Raw genomic sequence first — 16,584 nt, forward strand, 5'->3', positions numbered from 1 at the left:
GCCTGTCCCGTTACTGACCAAGCTGCAGTTTTCTCTTGGTCCAGAGTTTTCAAAACATATACATATTTCTGTATTTATTTTTACTTTTGTCTTCAGAACAGTTTGCAACTACTGTACGCTACCTGACAAAAGTCTTGTTGCCTATTCAAGTTTTAGGAACAACAAATAATAACCTAACTTCTAGCTGATCATTTGGTATCAGAAGTGGCTTATATGAAAGGCAAAGACCTCTAGATTGCACTTATTTTACCAAAATAAAATATGATCATGCCTTGATTTTTAATTATTTAATGAGGACAGTAAGGTCTGACTTGGCTTAGACTAAAGTCTAGTCACTACCCAAAATAATGTACAGCAGGGGTGTCCAAACTCGGTCCTGGAGGGCCCTGTGTCCTGCAAAGTTTAGCTGTAACTTCCCTAAACACACCTGCTTGGAAGTTTCTAGTATACCCAGAAAGAGCTTGATTAGCTGATTCAGGTGTGTTTAATAAAATATGCAGGACACCAGCCCTCAAGAACTGAGTTTGGACACCCCGGATGTACAGTATAGAATATAAAGTCATGGTGCAGTTGAAAAAGTCATCTGAAATGGCAAAGAAAGTGTTCTTGGAGGACTCCCAGAGTTCATCAAGATTCTCTGTATTCATCTTCAATGCCTCCATTTTACCCCAGACATGCTCAATAATGTTAATTTCTGGTGACTGGGCTGGCCAATCCTGGAGCACCTTGACGCTCCTTGTTTTTTTTATTAACTTTGTGGAGGCTGAAGTATGAGAAGTGCAATCCTGCTGAAGAATTTGCCCTCTCCTGTGGTTTGTAATGTAATGGGCAGCACAAATGTCTTTATGCCTCAGGCTGTTGATGTTGCCATCCACTCTGCAGATCTCTCACACACCCCCATACTGAATGTAACCCCAAACCATGATTTTTCCTTTACCAAACTTGCCTGGTTTCTGTGAGAATCTTTGAGGTTCCAGTAGGTCTTCTGCAGTATTTGTAATGATTGGGATGCAGGTCAGCAGATGATTCATCAGAAAAATCTTCCTTCTGCCACTTTTCCATATGATCAACTAGAAGTCAAGTTACTAATTGTGCTCTTACTACTGAGATCGACAAGACTTTTGTCAGGTAGTGTATGTTGCAGTGTCCTATTTTTGAAAAGCCTCTGGAGTGCCCTTACAATTGTTTTTGTACTACTCGGTTTGTCCACAAGGTGTCAACACTGAACCAGAAATTATAGAGGAAATTCATACATTGTTCTATTTTGACTGCTATATCATCATAAATTGTACAAATAATCAATCACAGAAGGCTTTAAGACCAAGCGGAATCCCATGTCGGCTGTCATTTCGGTCTGACTTCTGCTAATCAGTTTTGACCAATGCAAACAATTATTTCTCATGACTCAAAGCTGTGCAAGAAACCCAAGACTATTTATAATCGGCTTTGTCATGTTTCACTACTACAGTGCTCAGCATGAGTGCACCCCTCACAAATCTACCTTTTAAATTCATATTTATAATAGGAAGCTATACAATAATATATTTGTGCATATACATTAGATCAGTCAGTACTGAAGCCAAATCTGGAGCTTATCTAACAAAATAACTTATGACAACGGTCCAAAAACTAGTACACCCAAACTTATGTTGTAGAAAAATATTAAATACAAAATTTAAAATGAGGAAAAATCAAGAGAAGCAAAAATATAGATTGTTTTTTTTTAATTTTGTAGTTTTTTTTTTTTTGCAATATTTTTCTTGAATTTAATTGTATTAACTTTCGATTTCTAAATATGTTTAATAACTAAAATATTATTTTAATATTTCTGTTTAATAAATCTGTTTTGCTTAAACGCACCAAAATACATTGCCGATATTCACTGAGAAATGGATATAAACATTCATTTTCAAAATGGGCTGTACTCAATTATGCTGAGCACTGACTATTATTGAAATTAGTATTTTTACCTGCTGAGACTTTATTGACATGAGAGCTTAGGAAGTGGGATGGGTAAAATAAGTTTAAATAATAACAGGACAAAATTGTATATACATGGTTACATTAAAAATGATTACACCCAAACTTAAACTAAATAACTGACAAATGTTCTTTTGCTGTAATAATTTACCATAAAAGCATGATCGAGATATGAATTAAAGAAAAATGTAAGCAAATGTTTGTGGGCAAATTAAACTTGTCAAGTTTTTTAAACTTTTATATAGAATCTTAATAGCGTATATTGCCAAGTGCCCTTAAGGTTTTCAATCTGGATAAAGACATGTAAAAAAAATAATGTAAACTGGTCTAAAATATTATTAGACGATATTTATTTATTTCTAAATTATGTGTAAATTATTGATAATTTTAAGACTTACATTTACTAATGATTTAAATCCAGTGCTGTTATTCAAATAACATTTTGGATAATTTATTTTATAATAATTACCATAATTAACCACCAACTTATCCAGCATATGTTTTACACAGCAGATGCTCTTCTAGCTGCAACCCAGTACTGGGAAACATTCATACACTCCCATGCACTACAGCCAATTTAGTTGTATTCAATTTACCTACAGCTTATGTCTTTGGACTGTGGGGTAAACCGGAGCACCTGGAGAAACCCACGCCGACACGGGGAGAACATGCACACTCCACACAGAAATGCCAACTCACCTAGCTGGGACTCGAATCAGCGACCTTGTTGCTGTGAGGCGACAGCGTGCTAACGGTGCAAACCTCTAAGCCTCCGTGTCGCCCATATAAGATGCTTAATTACATTTTTGTAACTTTATTTATGTAAACGTTTATGAATTATCATTTATTGATTAAATATTTTAAAATATATTTACGTTTTTTTTCCGCTGCGGGACACCTCTGGTCCTGTTAAAAGAGCTCATTAATGCACCTGTTGCTGAATGTAGCTCCAGCTTTGACCACGAGGAGGCGAATCCGCCACTCCAGCTCTCAAGTGACTGAAATAAAACTGCGTCCTGTGGGAGAAGTTGGTAGAAACAGCGAGCATCTCGCGTTGGACTATCCAGAAAGCCCAACACTTCGCCTCCTTGTTTTAATATCGACGGCAAACCCGCGGGCTGCTGTACTGAGAAGAGGTGAGTGACCTTGAGTGTTTCGAGAGCCTGCTTTAGCTCATTATGATGCTTACAGAAATGTGGTTTACTGGCATCAGCCAAAGTTGACGAGAAACATCCATTAAAGCTTTAATCAGACATACCTTATGTTCATTAATGTGTAGCGATGTGGTTAAAGTTGAACTGTGGTCGCGGTCACTCTCTGTCACGTGCAAAGGATTTCAATGCAGAATTAATGTATTAAAGCAACTCAAGTTGAGAGGTGAATATGGACCAGCAGCCTTAATATTATATTTCCAAATGCACTCGGTTGTCTTCTAGAGAGGCTGTGAAATGAAACGCCACTCTTTAAGGATAAATAAAGCGGAATGATCTTGAATTGCAGTGGATGTTGCGAGGATTCCGCGCGCATTCCGTTGGACGTCACCGCGTAAACAAATAGTTCTTATTCGGAGAATAGTTCCTGTGAGAGTCGCGCATTTTCTACTCGACCGAGCCAGTTCACATGCACGTTAGTATCCCAAACGCAAATCTTGGTTCATATTAAGTTAGATATTGGCACCAGTAATTTAAGGCTTCAGATGATTTTATGTTTGATCAAGCAAAATTATGTTAGTAGCCCACCTCTACTTGTGGTAAAATTGTAAAATGCCTTACAACAAGAAATATGTATGTACATGCCCATTATGAAGATAAATGTAATATTGTTTTTTTTTTTTTTTTTACATATTTTGCTGACTTACAGGATCACATTATCACAAATAGTGATACAACGATTACCTGTTATTTAATTAGTTACATTAATTAATCGTAAAAGCTTCTCATCATTGTGTTTGTGTACTGCAACTAAACAAAGTTGTGCCAACTGTGCGCTAGTTTAAAGTTCAGAACTTGTACACCAATGCTAATACGCACGCACACTAGATTAACTAATCGCTGATCAAAAATTACTTTTAGACAGAGGTTCAGCAGCCTTTGACTACATTTGTTCTCTTTAAAAAGGGAAATGTTTAGCTAATAGCTTAGATTTACATTAGACAAATACTGTATTTATTTATTTGTTTGTTTATTCATTGTTCTGTCAATTTTACATTTCAGTGTAAAATTATCAGTTGCGTTTAAATGCCAAAAACATTTTTTCACTTATTTATATTTCACTTATATAGTTTTGATATATATATATATATATATATATATATATATATATATATATATATATATATATATATATATATATATTATATACACATGTGATTATATACACACACACACACACACACACATACATATATACATATATATATATATATATATATATATATATATATATATATATATATATATATATATATATATATATATATATATATATATATATATTTATTTATTTATTTTTTATTAGATTTTTAAATATATGGAGTTTTCTAAACTAGTATTGTTTTGAAATTAACGAATGCCTAATAATTGTGATTATTCCTTAGACTGTAATCGTACAACCAAAATCTATAATCTTTGCATCCCTAGTCACAAATGGTTAGAACAGGGTTGTCCAAACTCGGTCCTGGAGGGCCGATGTCCTGGAGAGTTTAGCTGCAACCCTAATCAAACACACCTGATCCAGCTAATCAAGATCTTACTAGATATACTAGAAACTTCCTGGGAGGTGTGTTGAAGCAAGTTGCAGATAAACTTTCCAGGACACCGGCCCTCCAGGACTGAGGTTGGACACCCCTGGGTTAGAATGTATAACCTGTGGCTGTAAGCCATGAAGAAGTGTTTGTACAACAAAATACAATATTTACAAAAATACGGCGGTAGTAAAAATAGAGCACTTACAGACATATAACTTCATGTGATTTATTGACAAATGGCTTGCGGATCCATTCTTTGGCAGTGAGGTCCTTCACTAGGCCTTTTCCCCATAGCAAAGAAAATTCCCAAAGATGTCTGTTTCTTATTTATTTTGCTGCTTGAGGCTTAAATTTGGGCGCTCAAGTGACCGAGATCAGACTGAGAGAATATGGCCATTTTTCAAAATAAAAGTTTTTTCAAAATTAAATATTGTTCAGACTCAGATAATACATAAAACGGAAATAATTAATGACTTCTTGCACAGCCCGGTACCATTTGATCCATGGACTGGTACCGGTTGAGGACCACTGAGAAAATGCATCAACTGATCTTTGTGCACTGATGATCGTCATATCCATTCACAGTCATTTCTGCTCAACAGTGGTGCTTAAATGTTAGTGGGAAATGGGCAGTTTTGTACCGAACTCGATAGTTTTGACAACCCTAATTCATACTACCCCCGTTTATTCAATATTTTATTGTGAAGTGTAGCACTAGACAAACTCCTTGAGAGTAAACAGTGATTGAAACCGGTTGAATAGATTGAACAGGTTGAATAGAGTAGCATTTGTAGCACATTCTGACCGATGGCTTTGGTGATCAGATCCATGCATGGTTTGACCCGTCTTGACAGGTAAAGTGAGGTTGATTGAGTTGAGCAGTGAATTCTGCAGTAGGACAGTGTTTGGACTGGACTGGTTTGGGTTTAAAAAGGCCTGAAAAAAGAGGTTGAGTCCACAGTGTGATATGAGATCAAAGTATTCAGTAAAGTCTGAATTAATATTAGCCCTCCTGAATTATTAGTCCCCCTGTATAATATTTCCTCAATTTCTGTTTAAAGGAAATACATTTTTAAACATAATAGCTTTAATAAATAATTTCTAATAACTGATTTCTTTGCCATGGTGACAGCACATAATGTTTTACTAGATATTTTTAAGATAGTAGTGCAATCTAAAGGTTTAACAAGGTTAATTAGGTAGGCAAGTTTGGTTAATTAGGCAAGTCGTTGTATAATGATGGTTTGTTCTGCAAACAATTTAAAAAAATATATTGACCTTAAAATGTTTTTTAAAAAAATTAAAAACTAATTTTATTGTTGCTGAAATCAAACAAATAAGGTTTTTTCTAGAAGAAAAAGTATTATTGGAAATACTGTGAAAAATTCCTTGCTCTGTTAAGCATCATTTAGGAAATATTTGACTTTATTTTGCCTTTATGTGACTTTTTTGTATTATTTAGGAGTCAGTCTAGAATTTGGTCAAAAGAAACTGAAACTTGAAGTTGTCTATTTAGCAGTGCTACTGTCTGTGTGTGAAGGAATGAGAGAAAGGCAGTTGCATGGGGTGTATTTGAGTGTCTGTACTTTATGTATAGGAGTTGCTGACAGCTTCCAGCATTGTTCGTCATTCACTCCTGCACAGCAGCTGCACTACTGCAGGCCATAAATAATGCAACATCTCCGCCAGCGATTCATGCTGATTCCTTTTTTGAGCATATTTAGCATATCTTTTTTGTGGAGTTCCTGTGTAGTTCATCTCATGTCTTCCTGATGCTTTTCTGCAGCATCTGCATAATGAGATAATGTGAAGGCAAACATTGCTCTCTTGCCAGCATGTGTGACCCACTTTGCAACAGGAATGTGTAACCACTCACACAATCGGTTAATTTTGCAGAGGAATAAGAAAGGCCTATTTTGGGGCATTGGCTGTCATTCACTTAACATGTGTTCGTACAATTTCATTAGAATGAAATATGCTACAATTGATACAAAATCCACACTAAATATCTGAACAAATTATATTCCAAAATTTAAGTTGATATCTCAAAACATGAGCTTTCAGTCAGATTATGTTTGACCGCAGTACCAAACATGACCACCTTCAGTTTTTATTAGTGACCAAACAAGGGCGCCCCCTATGATTTCAGCAATATGAATTTTGGAAAAATATTGGTAGCGTAAACATACAACTTTAAAGTAGGATGAGAAATTTAATGGGGTTTGATTTGAATATAACCTCTAAAAATATCTGAAACAGGTGTACATGTGGATTGCTGTAGCAAAGTAATGCTCTGATGAGTATTCTTGTTGCAAATGAACTGTTGCTCAGTAATATCTATCAAAAATCAGTAAATGGAAACTAGGAAATGGAAAGTAGAAATTTTAAGCTATCAAATGATATATAGTTAGTAGTGATTGCTTTATGTTTAGACTAATTTAATGGTTTACAAATTTTAACCATTAATGGTCCCACTGGTGTTAAGGTGACAGTAAAAGTTTTAACCTATTACGTAACAAAAAAAACCCTAAAAACAGAGATAAAATATGTTTTTAGAAGTCTTGACCTATCAACAACATGATTAGATATGAGTTTAATTGGAAAAAAATGTAAACTAAAGCATCTGGATGGTGAGACAGTGACAGGGGTTATGTTTGCTGTGAGTGACAAATGGCTGTTCAGACCAGAACATACATGCGTACACTACGGACAATTTAGCTTACCCAATTCTCCTATAACACATGTCTTTTGACTGTGGGGAAACCAGAGCACTTGTAGGAAACCCAAACCAACACAGGGAAAACATGCAAACTCCACACAGAGATGCCCACTTGCTCGAACTAGCAACCTTTTTGCTGTGAGGCAACAGTGCTAACCACTGCACCACCATGTCGCGCTCCCTTATTGATTTTTCCAACTTTTTTAAATGCCAATTTTTTCTGGTTTCCACCTCAGCAAAGACTCCAGTTCTGTCTTTTGTTTCGATGCCATAATTGTCTTTTTGTGGATGAGTGCTGCTTTGTGGAAAGCCCTTATATGGAATGGCGTTTATTATGCAGATTACCAACCTTGTGCATGTGGACGCTCAGTTAAGGACTCCAAATTAACAAAAGAAAAACGAGTTTAAGAACAAGCTTATGTGCATGTTAGAGCTGCACGATTCTGGCTAAAATGAGAATCGCGATTAAAAAAAAAAAAATCAAGATCACGATTTTCTCACGATTCTGTAGATGTAAAATAAAGGTTAATACGAGTGGGCTATTGTTATTGTTGTTCTCAAACATCTGGTAAAACAGCAAGAGGCTTTGAGTAGCTGTACTGTTGGTTAAAAGGCTCAATTTTGTATAAACTTGTAACAGTGGACTTGAAAAGACTTTAGATTTGTCCTGGTCATTAATGCTGATAATAATTCTGATGTTGAAATATTGTGTTTGAGACGTATGCTTGCAATCTGTCATTTTCTGCTTAAAATCCGTCACTGAAGTGGTTTTCGTGAATACAGAAGACTGGGTGGGTATGTTTGCATTTCGGCGGGTTTTGGATGCTTTTTGGGCTGGAATCAGTCAGCTACATCTGGCAACACTGTGTGCGCTTTCAGTTTCATTTTCACTGCTAAGAGCGGTTCCCTTCACGCACGGCTCTCAAACATTCACTCTGTGCCACAAGCTGAATGTTATTTACAACTTTATTACCTGTTATTCACAGCCTATGCAGGTTCTGTTCTCTTAAGTAGACTTCATTCAGAGGCGCGCGTGTGATTTTGCGGTCGTAAATACATTACATGAAGACAGAATGGCATTTTTGAGGTGAATTATTTCTTATAAAGGGCGAAGCAGTGGTGCAGTAGGTAGTGCTGTTGCCTCACAGCAAGAAGGTCGCTGGGTTGCTGGTTCCAGCCTTGGCTCAGTTGACGTTTCTGTGTGGAGTTTGCATGTTCTCCCTGCGTTCACATGAGTTTTTTCCGGGTGCTCCGGTTTCAGACGCAAGTTTAAAGACATGCGGTACAGGTGAATTGGGTAGGCTAAATTGTCCGTAGTGTATGAATGTGTGTGTGTGTGTGTGTGTGTGGATGTTTCCCAGAGATGGGTTGCGGCTGAAAGGGCATCTGTTGCGTAAAAACTTGCTGGATATGTTGGCAGTTCATTCCACTGTGGCGACCCCGGATTAATAAAGGAACTAAGCTGACAAGAAAATGAATGAATGAATATTTTTATAAATACAGCATGTGACTCCTTCAACACCATTTGGAGATGTCCACGTTGCTGAACAGCGTATGTAAATGTGAAGACTTGTGCGGCCACCATTGCTTCTCTTCTGAACTTGAACATATGATTGACAGAATCGTAAAAATGCTAAATTAAGATCATCTAGGGGGTCGAATCGAGATCGCAGTCTTTTTACGATTAATTTTGCAGCTCTAATGCACATGTTGTAAAAGCTTTGCGTGAGAAGTTCAAATGTGTGTAAAAGGACTTAAGAATACTGTTAATATAATTATTAGTATTATTTATTATATGCAAATTTATTTTTATTTTTATTAAAAAAAGTTTAGGTTTGTCCACCTGTCTGGATTTGGAGATGTATGCGTCACTATAAGGGGCATAAAAATAGGACGCGTGTCTGGATATAACTCAGTTTTTTAACCACACTTCATTATTATTGTTCATTTCTTCATTTGCTGGAAATTGGAACTGATTCTAGAAATAGTTTTGAAACAAATATTTGCGCTTAACAAACAAAATTAAACAGGCTAATGGATGTCATCAGTGGAGTGAGTTTCCACCTGTTCCTTACACCATGAAATTAAAGGAGTAAAGAGTAAAAGGAAAGTAAAGAGGCTGAATGGAGGAGGCTTGTTCTTTATCCTTGAGCTGCAGATGGTCTTTAATTGTTTTCTCACTCGTGAATCAGTTTTTCTCTTTACAAAGTCCGCCAGGTAAATAGCAACTGCATTATGGCACAATGACTCTTAAAGGCAATGGGAGATGGGACTCCGATTGGTTTAATGCACCTTATGCTCAAAACACACCCATTACTCATTAAGAGAATAAGCACAACCCTGTTATACCATGCACTGGGACGTAGACCATATTTTTCCACCCTTAAAATTCTAAAAGTGGATTCGGACACGCCCTTAATGCTTTTGCGCCATGTGCTTTAGACCTTAGCCTTAGATCATTAAAATAGAGCCCGAATGTTTTGTTTTGGAAAAAAAAACTGTTTCTCAATAGACATTAGGGCTACATGATATTGGAAAAATCTGACATTTCAATATTTTATTTTTCTGCGATGTATATTATGATATAAATACAATTTTGGCAGATGACTTTAATAGCTCTATTTGGAATTTGATCATTAACTTTGATTGGAATAATTTTGTAGAGCAGGGGTGTCAAACGTACGGCCCGCTGCCTGGATCATCTCGCAAACGGGTTTAATCCGACTTGCGAGATGATTCTGTAAAGTATAAAAAAAGCTGCATTTTTTCAATAAAAGAAAATGCTGTTCCAATTGTGTCCACTGGATGGCAAAATTGCAAATTTGTAATTTCATCCAATCCAGAAGCCTGAATCCGTGTCAGTTTTACAGCCTTCTCAGACAGGAAGACCACATCTATGCCCTGCCATAACACACTGAGGTCTTCTCACGAGGAAACGTAAAAATTTCACGTTTGGTCAGTTTAGTGGTTCATTCGTACAAGTTCAGTTGTATAAAAATGTATGATATAAAATGAAGGCGTAGCACCCAACCACACCACTAAACCCAACCGTCATTGTACAAATTTGTACTAATGAGATTGTACGAATTCATAATAGCCATTAAATGAAAAATTTGTTAATTGTCTTGAGATCGTGTTGTCCTCAGGCTCCAGCTTTATGTTAAATGTTGATTATATTAAAACAAAGAAAATCTGATGTTGTTGTTTTTAAGTTATATATACTATGATTTTACTAGTCTGGCCCACTTGAGAATTGATTTTCCTCCATGTGGCACCTGAGCTAAAATGAGTTTGACATCCCTGTTGTAGAGGAATCAAAGACATTGCAAGTGTAAATAAATAAGATAGAACAAAGATAAAACTGAAATAAGTAGTCAGATATTCAGTAGAACGATACGCTACGATATTATTGTGTTATTTTGCCCCCATCAGCAATAAATAACAAGAAAATCACAATATGTTATGATGTTTGTTAATGAAGGGGAAAAATGCAACTAAACTTTATAAGATGTACTTCTTTTATTAACAGCACATTTATTTTGTAGAACTGCAACACTGATATATGTTCGATCCGTCGTTACCAGAAAAATTATAAATTGTGCAGCCCTAGTAAACATTATTAATCGCATCCTATCCTTCATTTTACTTTAATATTTACCCTGTTTTTACCAAGCATGTCTAAATCCACTAGAATACAGGTTGGATAGCCTCGTCTGCTGCAGTTCTGCTTCAAATATCTGACCTTGAGGGTTTTCGTTTCAAGGACGTTTGGCTGGCGGGCTGCATTGTTTTGATTGTGATGGCGAAGGAATGTATGAATGGGCACTTTGCTCCCACCCTCATCCCTGCCACACAAAGCCTCTCTTTGACCACGAGCCTGGAGGGAAACCCACTCCCACCCTGTCTGGGACAGCGTACACAAACCGAGGGTTGTGAACAGACCCTGTGTATGTGTGTGGGGAGAGACCAGGTGAACAGGTATTAAGGGATGATCATAGGAATGCTGTTGTATCTGCTGTTGGTGGCTTGGACATCTCCATAAGTGAGCTGTGATCAACAGGTGGCCATTAGGGAAGAAGAGGAGGAGTGAGAATACAAAAGACTCTATGTCAGTCTCTCTACTTTAAAGAAAAGCCTGGCTATGTTTAGTTGGTGATCTTTATAAAGGTCAGACTTAATTTTATAAGCAGTTTATAGTCATTAACATGACATGCGCTGCCTTTTTTACATTCCCCAGGCCAAAGGGATTTTTCCCACAGGACTATGCTGGGTGGTGGCTGTCTTGCGAGAGAGTTGCTTGGTTTGATGAATTAATTCTTTATGGTATAGATTTGACAAGGTGGTACTGTCAGATTTTGGCCCTTATTGTCATGATGGCATCACTCATCAATCTCATGTCTTTATTGAATTAAGTTCTGGAGGCTCTAATATATTTTAAAGGGGCTGTATGTAAGTTTTTGAGTCTTCTAAAGCAGGGATTCCTAAACTTTTTTTAATCCGGGACCCACCTAGGCAAGTAATTCAATCCCAAGACCCACCATAATATTTTAATATGGAAAAATGGGTTTAAAAATGTATCCATTCAAAGCAGTCAAAAATATATGGTGTGTGGCTTTTTGGATTTAGCAATTTGATCATAGACTGTAAAATATATGGACGTAGTATCTGTGACGTCACCCATAGGTTTCTAAAAAGCGCAAAAGAAGCCACAAGTAGGCGCGGCCAATCGTCGCCATTTTGTTTGCGCGTCATCACACCCACGGCGGGAGACCAAACAAGGGCAAAGAGGCGAAGAGTGAGCGGAGCTACAGACACCTGCTGACAGTTTGCTTGGACCTGGTTCAGACACACTTTACCTAGGGAGAAATGCTTAATACTTTATCACCTGTGACTCTTTTGTATTCTGACCACATGTGCTTGGTTGTACACTATATCAATAAAGTGTTTAGACTTTTAAAAACACTTCTGTAATACAGTGAGCCACTAAACATTGTTCTTATGATGTTTTCCAACAGGAGGAAAACGCAAAACTTCCAAACACTTCAGATATAGTCTGTGTTAGTTAATGTAAGACTATTGATGAAATCCAGCATAACACTGTATGACAACGCTTCAGATGACTGTTCTAGAGCCTACAGCTAATCAATCTGACAGATTCTGAAGTGCATTACAGCTCTAAATATAAATATAAACGATAAATGATCTTAAATAAAACATATACATGTATAGAGATGGTATATAAGTATATAACTTTACTCACATGGGAAACGGAGGCCACGTGAATGGTTTGTGAGCATAAGTTCACTCAGCATGCCATGCCATCTAATAATTGTAAGAAACAAGTCCAAAAGGCAGTTGACTGTGTAAAGCCACATAAAACAACACAGAAATACGATAAATATGCCGAGTTCAGTGGCTAATCTGCAGGATTCAGCTGAGGTGACGTGACGGCAACCAACGAGACCTAGCTGTCACTCAAGTGGCCACGCCCTTAATTATGCAAACTTAATATAGCTTAATATAAAGGAAACGATTGAGTTATTAAAAAAAATCACCCCCTCACAGTTGTCATGAAGGGTAATATTAGCTGTATTAACTAAAATCTTTTTTTGTACCAGGCTGTAAACACCTTTTTTTCTGCTGTAAATTTGGCCATTCTAACAGTGGGCTCAATTGAAATTTGCTCTGTTTTGGAGCCAGGAGCGGCCAAGACTAGCGGAATTTCGGATGAATTGCAGTTTTAGTTACTTCCGTATTGGCTTCCTGAGGGAGAGCGGGAGGTTGCCGCTTGGATTTGATATGCACAAAATGAGGCTTGAAGTGCATTTTGTGGGATGCTGGCTGTAACTGTGATCATTTTTTTGTTGATAAAGATACTCTTCTTTTTTCAGAAGAGAATATGATCAACCTTTGATCAAGCCCCTTGATTATGATCAAGCCCCGTCACATCGCAGTAAATTCAACTGCTAGTGTATAGTCATAAGAAACTAAATAGCTTTTTGATCGACTACTACAAGCTGGGAAAAGGTCAGATAAATATGCCAATGCAATTAAAATTATTGCTGAATTGATCTAATATTTACACATTTGCTTGAAGTGAATGGAATGATGGGGGTAGTTACATTACTATTACTATTTTCCATAACATCTATGCCCTTCCATAACATTAGGTGACGTTAAAACTAACAGATAGCACTATAACTATTTATTGATTAGCAATGTGTCAACGTTGGGATGTAAATAATATGGGACAACAAATAGCTTCAAATGACAGAATGCATAGCAAACATTAGAAAATATTGAATAAAAGGTTATAAAATAAAAGGTTTAGCCTACTAAAATCAATCGCCTATCCATAAATAAAATAAAGCTATTAAATCTATTTCACTTTTAATTGTATTTGCATATTGATTAAAGTTACTATTGTTATTTAGTGAAGAGCAGCAAATGAATCTCCCATTGTGTTTTGTTTGATAACAGAGGTGTTAATGGAAGAATGCACAGATCTATAATGAAAGCATTCGACTGCTTTAGTAACTGTTTGTGCTCATTTAAGAGAACATTAGTAGTGTTTAAAATAAAACACGCAGGACGGAGCAAAAAAACAAAAAGAAAAAATGTGAAAAAAATAAGCACTTTTCCGACGGTCCCTTACTGAGAGCTCCGCTCTGCGCAAGCTCTCGCGGCTGAACGCAGATTGCGAAGGCTCAAACAGAGCAGTGCTCGTAATGTCGAGCGGAAAAAAAAAAGAAAAAGACAGCTGTGAAACATAACCAGCTTTGTCTTTTTGTATGAAACACACTTTAGATATTTTTAACATATTTTTAGGGTAAGAGGTTTTTGAGTTATTGCCGTCAATCGTACTAGTTTTGATTCACCGCAATGTAAATATAGCTGCAGCTATGTGACGTTGCGCGACCCATCTTTGCTCGCTACCCACAGTTTGAAAACCCCTGTCCTAAAGCATAAAAATAACATAAAATGACTGCAGATATTTAAGAAACATGCTACTTACTTAATTCTGCTTTGAAAATGTGCCTTTAGTGCCAGAACGTCTGAGAGGGGAGGGGGAGCTCTCGAGACCTACCTGATCTCGGATCCCCTTATATGCCTATAGACCGGCCGGGAGCCTTGGGCTCAAGTATCTCCGAGCTCAGGGTTCTCTCCCGGGACAGCATGCCAAACCTGCTATAAACGCCAAGCATATCTAAGTGGGAACTCTTGAAATTTGTTTTGTCAATAGAGTTTGAGGTTTACTGTGGGATTATTATAGACACCTTAATAGATGTTCATCTGTATCTGTGTTTACACTTTATCATTGCACACACTTTGTAACATTTTATTTATTAAGTTTGAGTCTCTTTAGCACTTATGTTTACTCACTGAAGCTAAGCAGGGCTGAGCCTGGTTAGTACCTGGATGGGAGACCACTAGGGAACACCAGGTTGCTGTTGGAAGTGGTGTTAGTGAGGCCAGCAGGGGGCGCTCAACCTGTGGTCTGTGTGAGTCCTAATGCCCCAGTATAGTGAAGGGGACACTACACTGTCAGTGGGCGGTGTCTTTCGGATGAGACGTTAAACCGAGGTCCTGACGGTCATAAAAAATCCCATGGCACTTCTTGTGAAAGAGCAGGGGTGTAACCCCGATGTCCTGGCCTAAGCCCCTTACGATCATGGCCTCCCAATCATCCCCTTCCACCGAACTGGCTCTATCACTGTCTCTCCACTCCACCAATAGCTGGTGTGTGGTGAGCACACTTGTGCCGTTGTCCCGCGGCTGCCGTCGCATCATCCAAGTGGATGCTGCACACTGGTGGTGGTGTGGAGAAACCCCCCTCATGATTGCGAAGCGCTTTGGGTGTATGGCCATACACAGTAAATGCGCTATATAAATACACATTACATTACATTACATTATGTTTATTTTATTATAAGAACATAAGAGACAAGATTTTTTTGTTAAATTTTTTTGTTTATTAAAACTATTTGCCTTAATGTTGGTAGATTAAAATAAAGTGGTTTAATACAAAAACAATCCTAATACTTTTAAATGGATTGTAAAAAATATTTAATAATTATCGAGACCGAATGATATGAAACATGATATCATGATTTTTTTTTCTGTTTCACCCAGCCCTATAAGAGAGAATCTTAACGTAAACAAATTACCTTTCAGCAGCTTATCAACAAAAACCTGACCCAAACAGTGCATCCTCAATGTGCGTCTCAAATAAAATACAATGAAATAAATGTAGTTTAATTATCTAAATTGCAGTAAATAGATGTAATATCTTCCTTCGTTTGTCTATTTTATGCTTTTCATTAGTTGTTTTTTCATCTCTTTGCCGGGATAATTTAGCTAACAAACCTTTGTAGAAGTATAGTTGGAAGTTTGGAAAACGTTTTAGAAAAAGTGCAGAAGTCAACTTTTGACGATTATTATGCACTATTTTGAACAGCCATGTGCTGCTTGTGCTTTGCTTCCTACTGGTGTTTTGCATGCGTTGGCTTTGGATCATGGTAGCGCATGCTTGTGTGCACTGAACCGTGTGTATATGAGCGTGTTTTTAAAAGGCTGCATTCCTGGGATTGCTGAGCCGTTACCTGGAGATTAATTGTAACTTGGTGGTTGTTTAAGAGACCAGACCCAGTGACCTGCTTTATGTCTAACACATTCAGAACTGTCTAGTTACAAATCAAGGTGTCATCAAGTGATTGTGCATTTTTGCTGCTGTGCTTTGTTTTAAAAACAAACCAGCATAAATTAATTCATTACAGATTTATGAAGCAAAGTCAAAGATTAAAGGCCTGTTCACGCAAACAATAATACCTAAATACAGTAGATTATATTAACATCCAATTATTGGTTCATTGGTTGTATATTGGTTGAAATAGTATTATGAAAGTGATACCTGTGATTTTGTTGCTTGTTAATATCATTGTAGTTTTTCTGAACTTCAGTATTGCAATCGAATTACACTCACCGGCCACTTTATTAGGGACACCTGTCCAACTGCTTGTTAACGCAAATTTCTAATCAGCCAATAACATGGCAGCAACTCAATGCATTTAAGCATGTAGACTTGATCAAGACGATCTGCTGCAGTTCAAACCGAGCATCAGAATGGGGAAGAAAGGTG

General features: G+C 37.1%; 1 protein-coding gene across 3 annotated transcripts in view; it reads left to right on the forward strand.

Moving 5' to 3' along the window:
- The first annotated feature begins 3,010 nt into the window (after nucleotides 1–3,010).
- Nucleotides 3,011–16,584, forward strand: part of veph1 (ventricular zone expressed PH domain-containing 1) — a 163,017-nt gene continuing 149,443 nt past the window's right edge. For 2 of the 3 annotated variants that reach the window (XR_012393639.1, XR_012393640.1), the window contains exon 1: nucleotides 3,011–3,116. The gene's annotated coding sequence lies outside the window, so the exon portion shown is untranslated. 3 annotated transcript variants of the gene reach the window in all.

The sequence above is a fragment of the Danio rerio genome, chromosome 18 (assembly GCF_049306965.1).
Source record: "Danio rerio strain Tuebingen ecotype United States chromosome 18, GRCz12tu, whole genome shotgun sequence".
NCBI lineage: Eukaryota > Metazoa > Chordata > Actinopteri > Cypriniformes > Danionidae > Danio > Danio rerio.